This window comes from Dermacentor variabilis, chromosome 4, assembly GCF_050947875.1.
Source record: "Dermacentor variabilis isolate Ectoservices chromosome 4, ASM5094787v1, whole genome shotgun sequence".
NCBI lineage: Eukaryota > Metazoa > Arthropoda > Arachnida > Ixodida > Ixodidae > Dermacentor > Dermacentor variabilis.
The window spans coordinates 20,759,289-20,781,823 of NC_134571.1; the positions used below are offsets into that span (position 1 = coordinate 20,759,289).

General features: G+C 46.7%; 1 protein-coding gene across 1 annotated transcript in view; it reads right to left on the reverse strand.

Moving 5' to 3' along the window:
• The window catches only part of LOC142577869 (uncharacterized), a 294,425-nt gene that overhangs the window by 246,820 nt on the left and 25,070 nt on the right, over nucleotides 1-22,535 (reverse strand). The gene's annotated exons all lie outside the window — the stretch shown is intronic.

Consider the following 22,535-nt stretch of genomic DNA (forward strand, 5'->3'; position numbering starts at 1 on the left):
CAGCGGTCCGATCCAAACACCGGTATTTGAAAAGCAGCACTGATACGGCCTGGGAGAACACTGATACAGCTTCTATAAAAACACTGTATTAATGTTAGAGATAAAGAAGGCACAAAGGTGGCTTTTCTCCGCAAAGTTCGGGAATTTATATCTCGAAACTAGTGTCATCTTGAAAATTCGTTCCAAGTGAATCCGCCTTGAGAACTCCACGGCTATAATTTGTAAATTGCAATATGGGCCATACTGTAATTCGTTAAAAACTTAATTAGGGAATTTTTATAAACGACGATCCGGGAGCAGTGCAACGAGCCCTGTGTGACGACTGGTTGCCTGCAGCGGAACGACTGCGCGGAATTCCTGCCTGCGAGGTTTGGTGAGTGCGGGACTTTCTTCTTCTGAGCTTTGCCAGGCTTTTTGTTAGTGTCAGAAACAGAGCTGGTAATTGTGGTTGTCGTTGCTGCCAGGTTAGTTTGCGGCAAGACAATAGTAAGCAGTAGAGAAAGCAGCATTCAGAGCAGCCATGGATTTGAAGTCGTTGCGCAAACCGAAATTGTTGGAGCTTGCAAGAGAGTTGGGTCTGGATGTCTCAGACAAACTAAGAAAACCTGAACTGCTAAAGGCTATTCTTGAGTTAGAGGCTGAGGATGACGAGCTGTCGGAATGCCTTGAGACTATTGAGGAGAGGTCAAAAAGACAGGAGCGCGAACTTAAAGAGCAAAAAGAAAAAGAAGAGCGTGAACGTAAAGAACAGAAAGAAAAAGAAGAGCGTGAACGTAAAGAACAGAAAGAAAAAGAAGAGCGTGAACGTAAAGAACAGAAAGAGCGAGAGCAACAAGAGAAAAAAGAAGAGCGCGAACACGCTTTGGAAATGAAGCGTCTCGAGGTAGAGATGGAACGCGCTCGTAATGGAAGTCAGGCACACGGTGCAGGAGAACGCGTATTGTTCAAAATGACGGACCTGATGCGGCCGTTTAAGCTTGGAGAGGACATTGGTTTGTTCCTGGTTAACTTTGAGCGAACGTGCGAGAAGCAGGGGTTCTCTCGGGAAACGTGGCCACAGCGCTTGCTCACTTTGTTACCCGGCGAGGCGGCCGACGTAGTCGCTCGCTTGGATAGAGAGGAGGCAGAGGATTTCGACACAGTGAAATCGAGTCTGCTAAAAAAGTACCGGCTGTCTGCGGAGGCGTTCCGTCGGAAGTTTCGGGAAAATGAGAAAGGCAAAAGTGAGTCATATACAGAGTTTGCGTATAGGCTTATGTCGAACATGCAGGAGTGGCTCAAAGAAGAGAAAGCGTTTGGTGACCACGATAAAGTTCTGCAGTGCTTCGGGCTAGAACAGTTTTATAGTCGGTTGCCGGAGAACGTGCGATACTGGGTCTTGGATAGGCCAGACGTTTGTACGGTGGCTAAAGCCGCTGAGCTAGCCGAGGAGTTTGTGACGCGTCGGGCTCGCGGAGCTAAGGACGGTCAAAAGGGTGAATTTGGCTCGAAGTTTGAGAGGCCAAAGTTCACACCCATGAGATTAAAGGGGGACACGCGTAGTGCGGATGCGAGCGAAAGCAGTCCGACCAAACGTAAAGAGACGGCGGCAGCCAAACGCAGAAAGCGGTTCGAGATGAGGCGAGCGCGCTTGTGTTATACGTGCCAGAAGCCGGGTCACTTTTCGGCGCAGTGTCCGGAAACAACACCAAAAGTTGTGTTTTTTTCAATAGGCAGCACTGACGAGAACATGAAGCTTCTCGAGCCTTACATGCGAGACCTCCTCGTGAACGGGAAAGAGTGCCGAGTGCTTCGCGATTCCGCAGCTACGATGGATGTAGTTCACCCGTCTTACGTAGAACCCCATATGTTCACGGGCGAGTGCGCATGGATCAAGCAAGCCGTGGAAGCTCATAGCGTGTGTCTGCCGGTAGCAAAAGTGCTTATTGAAGGACCTTTCGGAGCGCTTGAGACAGAGGCGGCAGTGTCATCTATGCTGCCACCCCAGTACCCGTACCTATTTTCAAACAGGTCCGATCACCTCCTGCGCGAGAAGGGGCTTTTGTTTGGTGAAGCTAGTGTTCAGGCCTTAACCAGATCGAAGGTTCGGGAGCTCGCTGCAAAGGCGGTAGTTGCGGGGCCGACGTTATCAAACAACGAAAAAGGGTCAGAGGCGCAGCAAGCTGATATTCAGAGCACGCCCGAACTGAATAAACTTGAGTCTGTAACGTTAAAGGCACCAGATACCGGAGAGGAAAATCCCGATGCGGGAAAGTTAGAAGAGCTATCTACTGATTTGCTCATCGCGCCTACGTCAGACGGACTTGATAGGTTGCTAAAAGTCAGCCGGTCGGCTTTGATAGCCGAGCAAAAAAAGGATGGCAGCCTGGAAAACGTGCGCTGCAATGTCAAAGAAGGTATCGCCAGGAAAACTGCGCGTTTTGTGGAAAGGGGTGGAGTCCTGTACCGGAAGTATCTAGACCGAAGAGGAGTGGAGTTCGATCAGCTGGTCGTGCCTCAATGCTATCGTCAGGATCTGTTGCGCTTGTCACATGGGGGTTCGTGGTCCGGACACCTAGGAGTTAAGAAAACTAAGGACCGTCTCTTGCAAGAGTACTATTGGCCAGGGTGTTTTCGGGACGCAGACCATTTCGTGAGGACATGTGACACTTGTCAGCGGGTGGGCAAACCAGGGGACAAATCAAGGGCGCCGTTGAAATTGGTACCTATCATTACGGAGCCTTTTAGACGGCTCGTTATTGATACTGTGGGACCTCTGCCGGTAACAGCCACGGGGTACAGACACATTTTGACTGTGATCTGCCCAGCGACAAAGTTCCCTGAAGCAGTGCCGCTTAAAGAACTCAGCTCAGTTGAGATAGTTAATGCACTACTGTCCATATTTGCGCGAGTTGGTTTTCCTGCAGAAATTCAATCAGATCAGGGCACAGTGTTTACTAGCGCTTTGACGACAACTTTTCTCGAAAGGTGTGGGGTAAAGCTGCTACACAGCTCAGTGTACCACCCACAGTCGAATTCCGTTGAGAAGCTCCACTCCGTCATGAAGCGCGTGTTGAGAGCCTTGTGTTTTGAACATCAAACTGACTGGGAGCTGTGTCTGCCTGGGGTGATGTTTGCGTTAAGAACCGCGCCGCATGCAGCTACGGGGTTTTCGCCAGCTGAACTGGTGTACGGTCGCTCGCTTCGATCTCCGCTTCGCATGCTTCGAGAATCATGGGAAGGTAGGGGCGACGACCCAGTCGTGGTGGAGTACGTACTTAAGCTCCTCGAACGCTTAAGAAGGGCACAGGAGTTGTCAGGTGAAGCAATGACAAAGGCCCAGCAGAGGGCCAAGGTTTATTATGATCGGACAGCCAGGGCCCGTCGTTTTGAGGTTGGCGATGAGGTCATGATATTGCGCACATCGCTAAACAACAAACTAGACGTGCAGTGGGAGGGCCCAGCACGAATTGTTCAGAAACTGTCGGACGTTAACTACGTGGTAAGTCTGCCAGGAAAGCGGAAAGCACAGCAAGTTTACCACTGTAATCTGCTCAAACCTTATAGACAACGGGAAGCAGTGGTGTGCATGATGATAAACGTTCCTGAAGAGCCTCCAGTCGAGCTTCCGGGACTAGGCTCAGTGACGAACAGGGAAGACACCGGTCAAGTCATTAGTGACCTTATCAGTAAAGCACCGCTGTCGCCTGAGCAGAAAACCGAACTACACCAGCTATTACAAGAGTTTCAAGGTCTGTTCTCTGAGAGGCCTGGTAGGACTTCTGTACTTACTCATGATATAGAACTTACCTCCCCAGAGCCAGTACGATCCAAGGCGTATCGGGTGTCACCCCGCCAGAGCGATATTATGGAGGCTGAGGTAAAGAAAATGCTACAGCTCGGTGTTATTGAGGCAGGTGAGAGTGATTATACCTCCCCTTTGATTTTAGTTGAGGTACCGGGCAAGGAACCTCGTCCTTGCGTCGACTACCGCAGGCTTAATTCCATCACTAAGGATCAAATTTATCCGATCCCTAACATCGAGGAGCGCCTTGAGAAAGTTAGTAGCGCTCAGTTTATTTCCACCCTAGATCTTGTCAGGGGTTATTGGCAGGTTCCACTTACAGAAGAGGCTAGTAGGTATGCGGCGTTCATTTCACCAATGGGAACATTCCGTCCTAAAGTGTTGAGTTTTGGTTTGAAGAACGCGCCATACTGTTTTTCAAGCCTCATGGATAAAGTGTTGCGGGGACAGCAAGAATTCGCTTTACCGTATCTAGACGACGTAGCGATATTCTCCGCCTCCTGGTCTGAGCATATGGCACACTTGCGGGCAGTGCTAACCCGCCTGCGCGAAGCGGGCTTGACAGTAAAGGCTCCTAAGTGCCAGTTAGCACAGGCCGAGGTTGTCTACCTCGGTCACGTGATTGGTCAGGGTCGTCGCCGCCCCTCTGAAATAAAAGTGGCCGCTGTGCGAGACTTTCCGCAACCGCGCACCAAGACCGATATTCGGTCGTTCTTAGGTGTCGCCGGCTACTATCAGAGGTACATCCCTAGGTACTCTGATATCGCGGCTCCCCTGACGGATGCTCTAAGAAAAACAGAGCCTCAAACAGTCGTCTGGGACGAGACCAAGGAAAGAGCTTTTAGCGCCCTAAAGAGTGCCCTAACAAGCCAGCCTGTGCTACGATCGCCAGACTATACAAAAGGGTTCATTGTTCAGTGCGATGCTAGTGAGCGAGGCATGGGCGTTGTACTGTGCCAACGGGAAAATGGAGAAGTAGAACACCCCGTCCTGTATGCTAGTCGTAAGCTGACCAGTCGTGAGCAGGCGTATAGCGCCACCGAGAAAGAGTGTGCATGTCTCGTGTGGGCCGTTCAGAAATTGTCATGCTATCTAGCCGGCTCGAGGTTTATCATTGAGACGGATCACTGCCCTCTCCAATGGCTGCAGACCATCTCTCCCAAAAATGGCCGCCTCCTGCGCTGGAGCCTCGCTTTACAACAATATTCCTTTGAGGTACGTTACAAAAAGGGGAGTCTCAACGGTAACGCCGATGGCTTAAGTCGAAGCCCCTAACGTAGGAATCAGCCTCAAAATTGTTTGTTACTGATGTTTTTCTTCCTGAGGCAGGATTTTTTTTAACATATTGCTTTTGTTTAGTGTTTCAAAGTGATGATATGCTTTCTAGTGCAATTTTTCAATTTGTGGACGCGTTCTGAGTGATGCTAGACTACTGTAAGGAACTAGGCAGTGGTATAAAAAGGGGAAAGAGCCTGGCAGGGCTTAGTGAGGGTTGTGCCGTGCTTGCTGACTGAGCGGTTGAGTTTCAGCGTAGTTCTAACGCTTGCCGGGAACGAGAACAAAAATGTGAACTCTCCCGAAGTCACTTTGCAGTGTCCCGTGCGAACCTGAACGAGAGAACGAGGCCTTCTCTGTGCGCTGCGCTCAAGAAACGTCAAGGGACGCCCGACTTCGGTTATGAGCATCATCGAGCGACATCCCTCCGGACAGCGGATGCAGTCCCCTGTCCATCGGGATCTCCTTCCCCCGGCGGGGCGGTCTGTTGCGTTTCGCCTGCGACACGTGGTTTTGCCGGCGCGACTGCGGCGGGGCGGCAGACATTTTGGCCCGATCGTCGTCGCCGCAACACTCATCGCCAGGTGTTTCCAGGCGCGACTGCGGCGATGCGACCGCCTAGGGATCATCCTCGCATTCCAGTCATTGTGCCCGAAACAGGCGATGCCAAAGCAGGGATCTCATTCCAGTTATTGGGCCCGAAACAGGCGATGCCAAAGCAGGGATCTCGTTCCAGTCATTGTGCCCGAAACAGGCGATGCCAAAGCAGGGATCTCATTCCAGTTATTGGGCCCGAAACAGGCGATGCCAAAGCAGGGATCTCGTTCCAGTCATTGTGCCCGAAACAGGCGATGCCAAAGCAGGGACCATCCTCTCATTACAGTCATTGTGTCCGACCGGCAGCGCCACGACAGGGTGCTACGAGATCGTGCTCGACATGGTGCTACGGCATCGCTACGACAGTGTGCGTCACCATTAGCCCATTGTACATTCACGTGCTCGTCTTTTGAGGGGTTCCTTCTTGCCCTCAACTGCGAGAGTATAAAAACAGCTGCCCCCGGACGCCAAAGGGAGGGCTCCGATTTCTTCTGCTGAGTGAAGTGCTCTCCCGTCTCTCTACTTCGGTCAACCTGACCGCCAACTCTTTGCGATGTTAAAATAAACAAGTTGTTTCGTTGTTACGAGTCGACTCATGCTTTGCCGGGACCTTCGGATGCTTCCAGTTGTACCCCAGGCCGCCCGGCCAACGCTACCCTTGGGGCTTGCGACCCAGGTACAACCACGGGCGTCAGCGCCGAGTTCCCAACAGATCGTACCAGCGGTCCGATCCAAACACCGGTATTTGAAAAGCAGCACTGATACGGCCTGGGAGAACACTGATACAGCTTCTATAAAAACACTGTATTAATGTTAGAGATAAAGAAGGCACAAAGGTGGCTTTTCTCCGCAAAGTTCGGGAATTTATATCTCGAAACTAGTGTCATCTTGAAAATTCGTTCCAAGTGAATCCGCCTTGAGAACTCCACGGCTATAATTTGTAAATTGCAATATGGGCCATACTGTAATTCGTTAAAAACTTAATTAGGGAATTTTTATAAATTAGTCGATTTTGCATCTCAATTTTTTGTGCAAGTATTGTCCGCCTCTTCGAGTGGACCAGCTCATCAACTAGACTTCTAAAAATATCTGCCAAAGGCAACCTTTACAGATTTTTGAAAGTGTTCGCTGGAACACCCTGTAGCTATAATGAACGGACAGAAAGGCATGCTTCCTGCAGCAAACATTTCCTTCGCATGACTTTTTTTTTTCTCGAGCCACCGATGTCGTCACTTGCGGAAGATAAAGTAGCTCATTTCAGGCCGTCATTAGAGAAACTAGAATGAAAGACAAGACAAAAATAAACGAAACAAATTGAGCCGTCAGAGACCCAAACACTTGACCTATGTATAGCAGAGGACGTCTTAGTTGAGTGGAGACACGCAGTCACTCGTCAAATAGCCTAGTCGGAAGCGGACGTGCAAGCCGTGATGGCAACCAGGCCAAGGAAGCCCTTTTCCGTCACGACAACCGTCGACAGCGGCTGAGCGGAAGTGACAGTGTGTGCAAAAGTAGCGGCGGCCAAGTGAAAACGCAAGGCCATAAGTGTTACGCTGTAACCGAAGCGCAGCACCACCCTACCGCGTCTGCAGCGCTTCTTGGACAAAGCACATTTCCTCGTCATTTTGTCCTCCCGCGTTGAAGCCGAGGAACGAGTTGCCCGCTAGCAAGTGCACATCCGAAGGTCGTGCAGTCAGTCGCCACACAAAGTGCTCTTCATCGTCCTCGAGACAGAACACCCTAAAATGGGCTCGGCGGCGTATCAACCGCTACCGGCGACGTGTTTCTGGAAAGCATCGTGACTCGAGGAAGCGGCCGTGAACATGGATGGCCGCTGTTCGTCGGAAGACGCTTGACGCTGAAATATGGGGCACGGACCCCTCCTGCCTGCCTGCCAGGCTGAAGAGCTCATCTCGCTGGGGACGCGGCATACGAGACACTCGCTGGCAGCCGAGAAGCTATCGAATGTGCAGCTTTGTTGTAGATGCGGCACCCTTGATTTATGGTTTGTCAGGCCATACTGCGAAACCCAAACTCTCCGACAGGACAGCGCTCTCAATCTCCGCTAAGGAGCTCCGTTTCTTTTTTAAAACAACGTAAATGGAAAGGAGTAGAAATCCTGGCTACGTATGTTGCACACAGGAAGGACGTCTTTTGCGTCATCACTTCCCCTTCCCTCTTCTTTCTCCGTTTTTCTTCTTCCTTTTCTTTTTTGAGTGTCAGAGATAGGAGAAAATGGAAAGTAAGACATTTTCTTGAAAGTGTGCGTGGCGTCCAACGATGCCAAAGCGAACTCGAAAATTTTTACGATTTGTTTTCGCTTTTGCTATTTTATGTTTATTCCTGGCTTTGTCTCCATGACACCAGTTTAAATATAGCCTCAGGCTGCCCAGGAAGAATATGCTGCAGTCAGCTGTATGAAAAGATCATGCGGCTGAAGCACTGACTAGCACTCACAATACAATACAAGCTTTCTTTTTTTTTTCTTTCGTTCATAAATTGAGATACTGAGGGATCGCGTCCAGCGGTTAGGTGACGTCGGCTTATTGTTTTCAAAAGGGAAGCGAGGGCTACCGACACTGATAATTCGTAAGTGCTATTACATAGCACTTAGTCGTATATATTTGTGCGTCGTATATTTCCAGAACGATTCATCATCCCTCTACCGAACGTCGCTTCTCTAGTGCAACACAGAAAAATAGCATTTGAACCTCTGGATTAGAAGCCAAGAAAGAAAGGCCATACAAGATCCCGACGCTCTTCATGAAACAAAACAATAAGATAAATCCCATGGGGAAAACAATCAGTATCCCTGCACTTTCGTGCTAGCCAGACATGTTCTGCTAAAAAATACAATAATTCAATCTTTACAACCAGCATCAACAACATCCGTTTTCCAGCTCCCAGGCCGAAAATACATAGCCTGCGTTTCCAGCCACAATAGTGTTTGAATTGCGAACGTTTTTTTATCGTTTTTTTCTTAAGGCATGCCCTCTTTGTCAGTGCACTGTGCGGAGTATGAGTACATTGTTTTAGCGACCTGGGTGCCACAGCGTCAAGCCATGTGAAACAGCGTGTCGCTCTCAATTCACGCTTTATCATTTCGTCCCCACCAAAGGCCTGGTGGAGCTCCCGCCAAGTTGGAACCCCAATCATCACGCAGCCATGCTGCCACTTTCCGACTTCGTAGGTGAGCGGAGTACTGTGTGGAAGTGTCCGAGACGCGGAATCGCCTACAACAGTGATAGATTGCCAAGTAGGCTGTTTAGAGATTTCTTTACTGAAATCGCAAAGTTTTGCAACGAAGTGGGAGGCTCTGAGGTGTATGTGCAGGGCTTCAACGGGCCTTCTAAGTCTTGAGGACTCGATCAATGTCGGTGCACATTAGATACGAAGCATTTCTTGACGAACATTTGCCATTTTGACAGTCTCTATCTAGCAGCCGCCTACGCGTTGGTGCTTTCATGGTGGTCTCATGGCCATGGACCGACAGGGGCACAACGCCTCCTACTCTTTCGGGAGGAGGGAATGAAAACAGGAGAAGACGAAAAGGAGATAGGAAACAAATAAATAGGAAACAAAATAGAAAATAAACAAATGACAGAGAGTTTCTGACGAACATAAATGATCAGTCATGACATGAATATCATGGCATGTGTGTCATGCAGGTCATGAAACAGCCGCCGGCGTCTTGCTGCTGTCATGGTCGTTTCGATAACTTGGTAGGCTCCCTGCACACTGTTTCGCATTGCATCGATTCCCACAGGGCACGCGATCTGCCTGGTTTTCTACTTTGGTATTGTTCAGCGACTGATATCCGGTGCAATCAATTTTAGTTTAATGCAAATCTTGCTCAGATATATCTAATAAGACGACTGAAGTCACTAACAGCTGTCGCGCGCTTAGTGGTTGTGCAGCTTAGTGCAGCTTACTGCGCAGCATGAACTTCTTAGGGTTAATTACTTATATTTTTTACTACTACAGCAGCTATACTATTAGGTCATTTCCTACGTCAATGATTCCTGGGTTGACACGAATGTTGTACTGAAATTACTCCTACGAGAACATATTGTTGCTGAATTATTTCAGTCTTCTTACAGAACAAAAGTAGACCTGATCAATCTAGGCGGCATAACCAGCGTCGGTTCGTTTCCTCTGAAAGTTAAGGAGTAATTTTTGTCCATACTGTGACAGGCCTATTATTTATGTTGTTGTTCTTTATTTTATTTTTTTTACAGTCGCTGCTGATGATGTTGAGTCAGACACATCGATACTCAAAAGTGGTGCTTCCATTTCTACGGCGACTATCCAATCTACAAGACACTTATTTTGGACACGCCCTGACGAACACCACTTAAACGAGTTCATAAGAGTAGCTTGTTGGGCTAGTTAGTACATGGTTATACTAGGAGAATGCCAGCAAAGTTGAAGAAGGGGAAAAACTTGAAGAAGCCTGCTTCTCGTTTTTTAGCCACACAGACGAACCTTAGCTTTGTCGAGTTTTATCGCATCATGTTACCTTTAACGCACCATCAGCACAGATGAGCAAAATCAGTCTAGACTGAGCTCCACAGTTGAGCTTTTTTTTTAACAATAGATGGTTCTCGTTGCATGACTTGATGAGCGTGAGATGAAGTTAAAAAATTCAAAAGCGATAGTTGTATGAAATTAAAGCAGAAACGGTAGTTACCACACGTAGCCTTTTCAAGGTATGTCTCACAGGCTCGAACTCGGCACGTGTAGTAGTGCATTCCTGGGCCCCGACGCAGACGTCTATTTTGGTTAGATTTTTGGGCCCTGCTATTGCTAATTTGTGATGCCACTCGAGATTTGAATAATTGAAGGCGCGGGCTGCCAATAACATTCTTCCCGACAATGCAACCCAAGTGTGCTGTTACCGATAAGAGGAAAGCGCACGGCAGCTAGCTTCATGTCTAGCGCATTGACGCACGTCAATATTATGTGTAATTTAATAAACACTAAAGAGGAATGGTGCGCTGGACGCGATTCGTGATGAACACTTCTCTAATACCAGCCAGTCTTACCTTGAGCGGAGTCTCGGCAAGGCAGAAAAGACGTAAAAACAAAAGACGACCTTGAATTGCCCGCTCCAGCTGCTCGTGATGTCACGAGGTACAGACAGTGTCTACTCGAGATTAGTTGCTAGCTTGTCAATTAAAAATCATTACATCGTAAACTAACTCAGCGTTGCTCTTTTGGGCTTCCCCATAGAGGCCATCACAAGAAGAACATGGTCTAGTCCTTGAGAATCCCACGTCGCTATGCGACCCCCTGTAAAGCGTGCCGTCTTACTATAAGGGTGTATATGTGGTGCAGCCCGTATTCAGCAGAAACAAATACTGTTTTTTGTTTACTTCTGTTATACCCACATGAAGGCATTGCACAAGATCAGGATCGAGAGTGCAAACATAAAACACACTAAATAAGAAAGTACGCGATAGGTCAACTATTACAACACATAAGTCGGAATACAAATTTACCTAAAACGCATAAACAAAGCAATAATAATGGTTCATGATGACAAAACGTAAAGAAAATTAAACAGTGGCGATGAATCGAGATGTCATGTAAGTTCATTCTCTTTGTTTTACAGCAGTTCCAAGTGCAAAGATACACTGTTTGAACGAACTGTGCAAATAGGTGTATAGCGGGGAAGTTAGGCCTAAAGAAGCCCACCTTCCCATTTTTATACATTTACGGTAATATAAAAAGTACGCATATAGTTACATTCAAGTATACCAGGTGAAAAAAGGCACGAGGTCTGGTACTTTACCTTTCGCGCAAAAAATGCGGATCTTTCTTTGGTGTAAAAACACCGTTAGCTACATTTGCACTGTTTAGACTAGTGTTGTTTCCCTAAAATACGCAAGTACTATTCATTGTTTATTCGTTTACTTTGTTTCTTTTTTCTTTTGTGAGGCATTCCTTGCTTAAACCAAGAGCACGCCGTACGTATTAAATAATGTAAAATTAATACATAAATAAATGCAAATCATATTCTATGCGCGCTCTCAATACATACGCCCTTTATGCCTCTTCATTAGCATTAAAACATACCTGGTGGTGTATTTCTTATATGCTCCCGTGATAATCACAACGTGTTCATTAAAATCATTATTTAATTAATTAATGCGTACTATATGAATTTATTTTTGTTTACGACTACCCTAGGCGGATTGTGACGGTGCTATATACAACTACCAACATGAAGCACGATATAAGAAGACATTACTCTTTCCCAAGCATGCATTGATTTTCTCAGCTCCCAACACTACGGCCTTTTTCCCTTTTGCTTTGAAGCGCAGAACACGAAGAAATGAGCGCTTCGTACATAGCGAACAAAAACTCACCTTAACGAAAATTCCCAATTATTAGGCCTGCCTTGAGGTTTTGCGGCGATGCTGGTCTAAAGGTGAAGTACGTTTTCTTTGTGCAACTGCGTATCACTGCTACATGGGTTAATAATTGGGGTGTTCAAATTGTGAAATTTCGAGATCGAATCGAATACGAATATTTGAGGAAATTGACCTCCAAATATGGAATCAAATTTTAAATGTTTTATTTTCAAGCAGTGTGAAATATAAAATTCAGGTGGAATCATCTTCGTAAAAAAATCAGCCTCATTTACATTATTCACGTGGATTATTTACCAGTCCACTCAAATGCACCTAATGCTGTCCGAAAATGGGCGTCCCGTCAATCGAGGAGCTTGGAAATTAGAGACAACAGCTTTCAGTTACCTGGAGCACCACGAGAACAATAGTAATAGGGAAAAAACAATGCAACATCACGTCATCAGGTGCACGTGAACTGTTGAGTTCGTTTGAGGAGAGAAGTGTGATACTACAGCACCGTACTACACTGGTTCAGAGGGATGGAAACGTGGTGCGAGTGGCCGAATAATAAATTGTTTTGCCCGGATTGAGAGAAATAATTCGTGTATATGCTGCCTGAAAGGGAGATAATGATAATCAATGACAGAAAATCGTTGAAAGTGACCAGCCCCGTGCGCTCGTGCAGGAACTGGCGCCCCTGCGCAGGTTAGCCTACCGGCATCAGTCCTGGTTAACTTCCCTGCCTTACATTAAGGCGAAAGCCGTAAGTGGCTGCTTGTTCGATGGCTTTGAAAAAAAAAACGCCCGTGTCTAGTCCAGCTGTAAAAAAAAAAAAAAGAACACGTGACCTTCTCCGAGTGATGAGCGGGTGGAGAGGGGAACGAGTGGCACGCGCCGGCATAAAAACAGGTGCTGCGTTGCTGACGTCACGCGGCGGCGGCGCCGGTTGTGGCGACAGTCGACTGCGAAGCGAGAGAGACGGCGATGGCGGACGCTCGCCCGGAGCCTAGCGGCCTGCGCTGTATCTCTCGGAAATACACTACGGCCGAGGATGCTCGCCAAGCGAGAAACAAAGTGCGACGTGCGAAGCGGCGGGAGCAAGACGTTTCCCCGCGAGTGCTGCTTTCCGCTGCTCGTTATGTCTTGCAAGAGAGAGAGACAAAAGGGGAGGAAAGATGGGGAGATTAGCCAATGTAAGTGCCGGCTGGCTACCCTGTGCTGGGGAAAGGGGTAAAGGCAATAAAAGGAAGCCTGAACGTTCCAATTGTATAACTTAATGCATTACCAAGTGCGCAGCAGGCTTTCGCCTTCACCTGTAATACGAGTGTAACATGCGGCCGAACTCTTTCATTCTGCTCTCTCTCTCTCTCTCTCTCTCTCTCTCTCTCATACAACATCCAGCACAGCATTCGTTTCAGTAAATAACAAGCACAAAACAAGCATCCAAACCACATCATTGATAACAATGCGAATCACGTAGCGCGCCCCGCATATGTTTCCCGGTAAATATTACTCTTGCGCAAGCTGCAGCGGCGACATCAGCTTGCGATGTGGGGAGTGACGTCACTAGCCAGTCATATATAAAGGAACCCATCTAGCAACTGATTTCATTATTGTTTCAGCGCCGCTATAGGTATGCAACGCATAGTTAGGATTCCAGAGAAGCAGCGTGATTCCGAGGAGCGGCAAAAGGAATAGAAACAGCAATGCAACCAGCGGCGTCGTGTTGGCGCTGCTCGTATTGCCATGAAATTACAGCACAGGACAAGTCCGCACGTCCGCAGTCTCCTGTGGCTGAATAATACGCCGGAGGAGGATATTGAGCAATAAAGCTGTGCGTACCCCCTCAGCGGTTGCCGCGGTGGTTTTCAACAGCTTCACTGGACATTCACGTTAGCAGGGCCAGGATGACGAGTGAATCTTTTATTTATTTATTTATTTATTTATTTATTTATTTATTTATTTATTTATTTATTTGTTTGTTTGTTTGTTTGTTTGTTTGTTTGTTTTGCTCTCTGTTGACATGTTATTGTATTTTGCTGCTTCCTACATTTATTTCAGCTTTTGTGAATATTCTAGGCTAGAGCGGCTAAAAAAGCTGGACGTCGAAGGAAGGACATTTCACAGAACACTACAGCTCCATATTTTTCGTCGAGACCGCAATATTGTTGCCGAAATCTCAGTCATTGCGAAAAGGAATGTATAAACGACGACACCCACGGCAGTGCAGGTGACGTGGGTGTAACAAGTGCCACCAGCGGCACCGCCTCTTTTCCTCACAGCGCGTCCGCGACTACGATGCCGGCATCATACTGCCATTCTGTCGTCCTGCCAGCACAAATACAGGACGCTCGTCCGTGTCTCAGCCATGAGCACAGAAGGAAAAGAAGGAAACTTCAAAAACATGGTGACTACACGCTCCGGCGAAAGGTGTGTCAGAGCCTCTTTAAAGAATAGGCAGCGGAGCTCGCATTTCTTGCGGTACGTATTCTCTCGCACGCAAGCGTTGTTGGCAGCTAAATATTCCCGCGAACAATAGCTTGTTCGAAGGAGTGATGCATGAAAAGACATTCGCGTGGGCCGCGTTCATGAAAGAAACATGCAGCTTTGTCTCCTCGCGTCGTTGAAAGCCTATTGATAAAACTTTTGCAGCCGCTACTTGCAGCGCACTCGCAGAGGCAGCATGGCGGAGCGCAATGCCACGTTCTCGCTCGTAGGATGCGCACAGTGTTATGTCACTGCGATCGTTCGCATGGGCGGAACAGAGTGGCGACGCTTGGGACACGTTAGACTCGAGATGCCGGAGTTATTGTAAAGGAAGTTTCGCATATGTTATAGTCCAAGGAATGTTCACCGAGTCATTATTCCACCGAAGCAAAGCGTCTCTAACCTAGAAAGTGAGTTCAAGGGGACTGTTTTCTTTTTTTCCTTTTTTTTACTCGTTTGCATTCCAAGACAAAATAAAACACTCAATATGTGTGTTGGCCTTCTCAACAGCTGCTGACGCTCCCATGTCGGTTTTCGTTCTTTTTCTTTTTTAACACTACGAACATGAAAACGTACTTTATCCATCCCGACAATTGTGCATGTGATCGTAGACAACAATAACGGAATCACCAAGTAAACAACGACGAAGTAGCTGAACTTGAGGCACCTACCAGCTACGTTTTCAGTGTACGCATGTCAAAATGTTTTTTCAAGCCTTATGTAGTGTACAAGACCTTACTTATAAAGTTTCAGCGCTCCTGAGGATTCTGTCGACTAGAGAAGTCCGAAGCTATGCGAAAGAAACGTTCATGCGGCTCTCACCTATGACGCAAGTTATGAGAACTAAAAAAAAGGACAAACGGCCGTCCCCATTCCAGGTTATCTTTTCGAGACGTTCCTCTTACGTCGCTTTGCAACAGTCTACAGAAGTTTTCTTTTTTTTTCTGCCTCTTTTAGCCGCTACTTTCTCACAATTCCAAACAACTCGGAACTCGGCGCGAATAGTCGTCAAACTCTGTCTTGTCGCTACGATCTCAGCTATGTTGGGAAATCAGGCGCGAGATTTATACGCACCGTGTTTTATCGAGCGGAAAGCAATTACGCGGCTAAGACAAACGTTCGCCATTGGTGGGCATAGCCGTTTACGACGAGGCACCGCTGATGGACGCCGCTACTCGGCCACTGTGAGATGCTCGTTCTGTACGGCCGGTGCGGCCGCATCCCTCGCTGCGTTTCAGGTAGGTGTGAACCCGTAGTTACGAGTATGGCTCATAATCCTGAAACGCTTGGCGATCACACGTATAGTTTATTTTGTGCCGCCACCTTACCCGAGTAAATTGAGTATGCGTTTAATATCCTTCAGGCGCATAATAACTTTTCTTTTACCTGGTCGTATAGGAGAACATGGAGAATTAGTGGAAAGCATTGCGTGTGAAGACGCGAGACACTGATGGCCGTTGCTAACGTTGCCGAGCCTGTGTCTGCAGCGTTAATCAATGCAGGCGGAGAAAAGATAGCTTCTATACGCTGCTCTATATGGCAAAGCTCGCCGACGAAAATCAGAACTTCTGTAAAATTCACGCCTAACGCAATCTACACCTGCTAACATTTCACATCTTGCAGCCCCTTGGTTGTGAAGCTGTTCACGGGCTCTCTCTTTTTCGCTCCCCATTCCCCTCCCCACGTGTAGGGTAGCAAACTGGACTCAGTCTGGGTAACCTCCCTGCCTTCTTCCTTTCTTCACTCTTTCGCTCTGACGGGTCATGGAGCGGAATAGATTATCTAGCTTCGCTCTTGGTGCGCTGCTTTGATGCGGTGGCATTTTCGGATCATATGCTCGTTTACCCTCTCTACTGTTGTGATTTTTGTGAAGGATCGACATATAAACTTATACTTTCGAATAAACGCTTCGGTGCTCGCCTTGTGCTTTTGACTTTTTTTTTTCGTCCCCTTCTCGAAGCTGTACACTCTGTTATCACATCCAGATGGAAATCGCGCAAGGCTTTCCCAGTTTCTATTAAAGCCCGTATAGTGAATAGCGATCGACAATTTGTGTGCTTTGATATGCTGTTCCTACTTAACCTCTATTTACCAGGGCTAATCAGAAAGTCTTTGCCCCTATTTTTTTTATCCAAATTACGGATGTAAATGCGAAGTCAACATATCCCTTCCCAGCGGTGGACCTTTCTTCGGTTTTATTTGCCGGTAGCTCCGCGGCACGTCGCTGCTGTCAGTTGTTGAAGTGTGGCAATGAGAAGTGCTGACAAGTTCCGGTCATTTCACTAGGAGAGCCTGGACCACCCACCATGCAGTCTGGACCTCGCCCCTAGTGATTTCCTTATTTTCGGTCAGGTGGAGAAGTTCCTGGCAGGACAGCAATTCACGTGCAACGATGAACCCAAGACAGCCGTCCAACGGTGGTTCCACTGGCAGCCGGACGAATTCTACCACCGCATCATCTCAAATTTAGTGCTGCTACGGAACAGAAGTCTGAAACGGTGCCGGGACTATGTGGAATAATAGTGTAAGGTGCGTAAAATAGTATGTTGTATTTGTAATTACCTGCGTGTGCCTTATTTAGGCTAATGAAAAATAGGGGCAAAGAGCTTCTGGTTCGCCCTCGTCACATCATGATACCTTCTCCGCTTTAGATCATTTTTATGCGCTTTGCTTTGAACTGAACTATTTCCACACAAGAAAAGACTGCTCGTGCTTATCACAGGACATACGCTGATTCTTCATTGCGCATGATTTTTGAAGATTTGCAACTTTATATCAAGCTCTTTATATATATATATGTAAAGTGCATGACGTGTATGTGCTTGTTTCACTCTAAGCGATTATAAAAGTTTCTGAATATTTTTGTTATTATTGCTGTCCTCTTGCATAGTCTTTTCTTATATGTGTGTGTGTGTGTGTGTGTGTTTAGTTAGAATTTTGGAATCTTAGGCTATTCAGGAGGCAAGCTTCTCACATTGTTACAGTTAATAAACAAACAAAATTTTAACACACCCTGCCTTTAATTGAAATGCTTTGTCATCCAAATCATAATGATTTTTATTATTTCTATTTTTTGTTATCCGTCGACGGTGCTGGGCTTCTTGCAGATAAGATGTCAACACAATCTCGCGTTTCGCTGATAATAAATAATCTTGCTTTTCCTGCTTTTTTCTTTGCCTGGCAACAGAAGATCTTCGGCTATGGACACCATGAGACAAGAATAGCAACAACAGCAAACACGATCACAAAAAGAACAGATATGACCACTTTTCTTAAAAGACGGGTATTCTGAATGAAATGAAGATCGTGTGCAAGGTCTTGTTACACCAGAATAGGGCTTCCGTTTCTTAACCAAATGAATGTGCTCTACCTCGCATGTTGCCTTTTGTCAACACATTTCCTTCATTCACGTGCGCATTCAAAGTCATCGTGCATGTATTCTACTAATGGGTAAACTGTTTGAACAGGCATTCTTTATCACGCGTTTAAGAAGCGCTAAAGATATTCTGCCCGCCCTATTTTATCTTCCATTCAGCGATCGCATCGGTGCTCTGCTTTACAACGCCGTTCTTTGTGGCGTCACACACAAAGAAAGTATAGTTTGCCTGTTTGCGACCTACCATTTCTTTGCACGTTCACAAGCACACAGGCGAAAGAGAAGATAACACAGGCTTATTGCGGTTCCGGAAAGACTTTCACGGCACCGCACATGTTGCGCCAGACTTGCTCGTAGATCACCGAGCGCACTGTCGTATCGGTGAGAGGAGAGTGAGAGACACGGATAGAAACAAACTGCAGCAACAAGGACGGGTGGATTAAGGGCTTCGTCTAGACTACTCCCGTCTGCCGGCGCTTCCTCTTCACATATCCGTCCCGGCTGGCTTTCCTGCCTCTCTATTCAGAGGAGAGTTAGGTTTCAGGTACAGAAGTAGTCGTTGCTTTCGGTTAAGTTATCGGCGCCCACTCTTCGTTCACGCTTCTCGTTTCCAGGCGTCTTCCTGCTCTTCGCAAGACGTTGCTTCGAAGCTGAGCTATCTGCACCGATGCTGCATTTGAGACCCATGAGATCATTCCCTCTCTGCACTCGACCAGCCCAGACTCCTTTAGCGCCCCACACGGGTCCATAAAAGCTTCCTGGAATTTCGTGGGTGTTGCAGTTTGGCACCACGGTAAGGTGAGATAGTTCGACGATGAAACAAATGAAGCCGAATTGGAGAAAAGTAAAAAAAAAAGTCGCAGTTTCATCCGCAGTGTTAAACTGCGGCTGACAACGGTAGTAAAACTAAATTAGAGGAAAAAAAGAAAAAAATGCAGTAGTACCCTATGTACAGAAATTTGCGCATGGGCTCAAGAACGTCAGTTCAAGGTACGGCATCGGTGTTTGTTTTTCTGCAGAACGTAAGGCGCATCACTTACACCACCTGTGTTAAGCAGGTTGTGTGTGTAATTCCATTATGCTTTGGTAGCGAGTACGTGGGCCAAACAAAGCGCTGCGTAAATGTTCGACTTAGGGTGCATGAGCTATCTCTTCAAGGGCTTACGCCACTTCATCTCCCGGAGCATTGCAAGTCGTGCGGTTGTCGCCCTATTTCAGAAAAAAAACTAATGTCAATGATAAACATGCGAGCCAGTTGACAAGAGAAATCACTGAGGCTTACAATATTAAGATTAGGGACAACGCATGTATCAGCAAACAGTCTATCACTCCTCGTGACAAAGAATTTCGCTACTTTTGTCACTCTTGATTATGCGTAAGTTCGTCACAGATGCCTTGATGTATTGCTATGTCTCGCGCATGTCATGGTTTTTGAACTGGCAGCTATATATAGGTTCGACGTTTCTTCAATAAAATATCAGTTGAGAGTCAGCGCCATGTTGTCGTTTTTACCTTCCTTTTGTCACTGTCTCGTCTTGCGCTGTTACGAACCTTGCGATGAATAATATGTCCAACGTCAGGATTGGCTCATGTACGTGTGCTCTACCGAGCAGTTCTAGACTATTGCGTGCATTACATGTGAGTGTGTGTGTCCGCGCGTGTCCGTGTACGTGCGTGCGAAAGAAAAGCAGACGCCCTAATCACTTTCTTGCTTGCAGTAATATCACATTTCTCAAGTAGCCGTTCACAGCAGTCCCAAGTACGTCTCGCATCTCATGGTATGAACCGTGGCGCATGTTCAATGCAAAAATTGGCGCAGTCCTGTAGAATGTAAAGCGGCTGCAAGAGCGCAATAATTTCTTTAGGTATGTCCTCCATAACGTTGTGCACAGGGTACCGACTGGATGACACCAGTAATGTAGCGTCAACAACACTGCACGATTTTGTTGAGAGTGAGCGCGCCTTTAATTAGCACGGATTCTATGCGGCTTTCACTGGCCGTCTTGCGTTTGCCCTGAAGCGTTATCGCGGAAACGAAACGACTGTCGAGGTGGTTTCTGGGAGCCACCAGGCGCGCACACATCAACTCCGTGTTCTTTTATATGTTTCTGTTTTCTTTCCGCGAAACACTAAAGCCTCTCACGATTTATGGCTGGCTCTTAAGAAAGTAGGCCCAACTAGGTCGCGCAGTGCATGAAACCGCGAACGGGGAACGCCAGCGAAACGTCTCTCCGTAATCTCGGTCAAAGAAAAGTTTCTTTTTTTCTTTCCTACTGTGTTATTGGTCTAAATTAGGCTTTATGTCACCATATTATTCTTTTCTTTTAACTCCGAAAAGACGCCGAGTTCTGGCAGCGAAAGTACCTTAGGTGCGGCACTGAGTAATGGTTGCTATTACCTATAAAACCACCACAGTTCTCAAAGGACTGGCAAGAGCCCCGGTTGAACAACGAATGCGCTCTCCTTTCGACGTTCAAGGCTTTTTAGACAATTCCTTTTTTTTTTTCATGAGCACTCGTTCCCTGTATCGACAGCGGCGTTTTGATAGGGCCACTGCGAACCAGGGTCAAATTCACAAACCTTCTCGTTCCTAAGTGGTGCTCCTTTCCATAGAAAGGAGCACGTGCTCGTTTCCATAGCCTTCGCTAATTCTTACGCTAGAAGTGTTCGCAAGAGCAGTTGCCCTCAGATCATGATGTCGCATATGTTATTAACGAAGGCGGCCAGCCATCGGCAAACAGTACTTACGAACTAGAAGCTTTGTGAATTTGTCCCAAGAGTCTACCAAGCCTTTTAAAGATTCCTTATGCTCGATTCTGTTCCCTTGTTTATCAACGCCTCTCACGACAGGTCAGTGCTGATAGTAAGTCAGGTGGAGCACTGCTTGTACCATTGACGAAGCTAAAGAAATAAAAAGGATAGGAATAGAGTAGAACCTGTTGCTGGGCGAGTTGGTTGGGATCTAAAGAATACATTGTTGCGCCAAAAAAGGAAAATAGACTTAGGAAGGAAGAGTACGACACGACAGATTGAGCGCTGAACTTCAACTGATTTTATTCTTACAGCAGGGCAGGGAGAATGAACAAATGCGCATGCGTACATCAGTGTTGCCTAGAGCGATTCCAGTGACGTTTTTAACAGTTGCAACTCGTTTTCAAACAGAAAAACAGACGCGTCACTAATACAACTCGTGCCTCTCTTTTTAATGTGATATGCCTCCAAAAGTTCTCTTGCTAACGTATCACCACTCCTGCCAAGTATCTTTATCTCACGCAGCAGTGGCTGGCATCTGCCTTCCATGGAAACCGTGCAATGCGCAGGTAAATGCGCATTACCTTTATTGATTACAGACAATTCATGCTCCCGGGCCCGGTCATTAACACATCTCCCCGTTTGTCCAACGTAGGATTTCCCACATTTTAGCGGCATTTCGTATATAACGGGCGTTATATACGAAATACCGCTAAAATGTGGGAAATCCTCTGTGGGAAAGGAAGAGTACGAATCTGTCGTTTCGTACTCTTCCTTCCCAAGTCTTTATTTTCGTTTTTTTGGCGCAACAATGTATTCTTTAGATAGGAATAGAACTGTTGCATTATGCCGGTTCAGGGAAAAACAGTACACTATACAGTTCAGCGCCGTGTGGCTCTTCTGCCCGTCCTGTCTGCTTTGCGCTGTGCCTATAGTCATGTACAACCATGTAAGTTCAAGGTGGCCAGTGACGCCCGATAACATTACGACTCTATTCCAATTCCATTCATTTCGCCACTCGTCAGGGACTCACGTGGCAAGGCACCGCAATAATTAGCGGGATAGGTAATTCGGATGACAGGAAAGTGATAGGACCTAAAAAAAAGTGGTGCGTTATATTGCCTCAGACATTTGTTCCACTGTAAGGCGGCACCCTGTATGATCTACCTATGCCCTATGTATCTCAGTGAACGCTGGCTGGAGAACACTGAGCAAGAACGATGGGTCCGTTGAAAACAACGACGTATATATCACGCTCTGCTCCGTCGTGTTTCCTGCACATTATAAGAAGAGACGAACCAGCAGCGGTGGTTCAGAGGATAGATAGCCTCGCGCTGTTGAGCACAAGGTTGTGGTTTCGATCCCGGATGAGGTGGCCACATTACGATAGAGACAGGATACAAAAATAGTCGTATACCGTCCCTTGAGTGCATGGTAAAGAACCCCAGGTGACTAATATTACTCCAGAAGTCTGAATAAAAAAGTGCTTGCATCAGAGAAATATCTGGTGTGATGGCAACAGGTACAAAAAGCACGCGCTTCGAGACTTATAAAAGCCGTGTACAGATTTCTTTCTTTCAAGAACTCGGGATATAAAGATGTAAAATAATTCACCACCTGAGGCAAGTTGTTTTTTATCCACTTTCATTTCCATTAATTCATCATTTCTTTAATTCAGTCAGTAAGTACAAGCAATATCCCCTATGTTGTCCTTGGTGTCATTGTTTCTTGACTTCTTGCGATTGAAAAAATTGGGCCCTTAGGTAACTCACTTTCTTCTCGCTTTTATATATATATATATATATATATATATATATATATATATAATCTTCAGACTGGCATTTCTTTGTCTCGTGTGGGAAAAATGACATGACACGCCCACAAATGACATGCGACAGGATTACGAAGC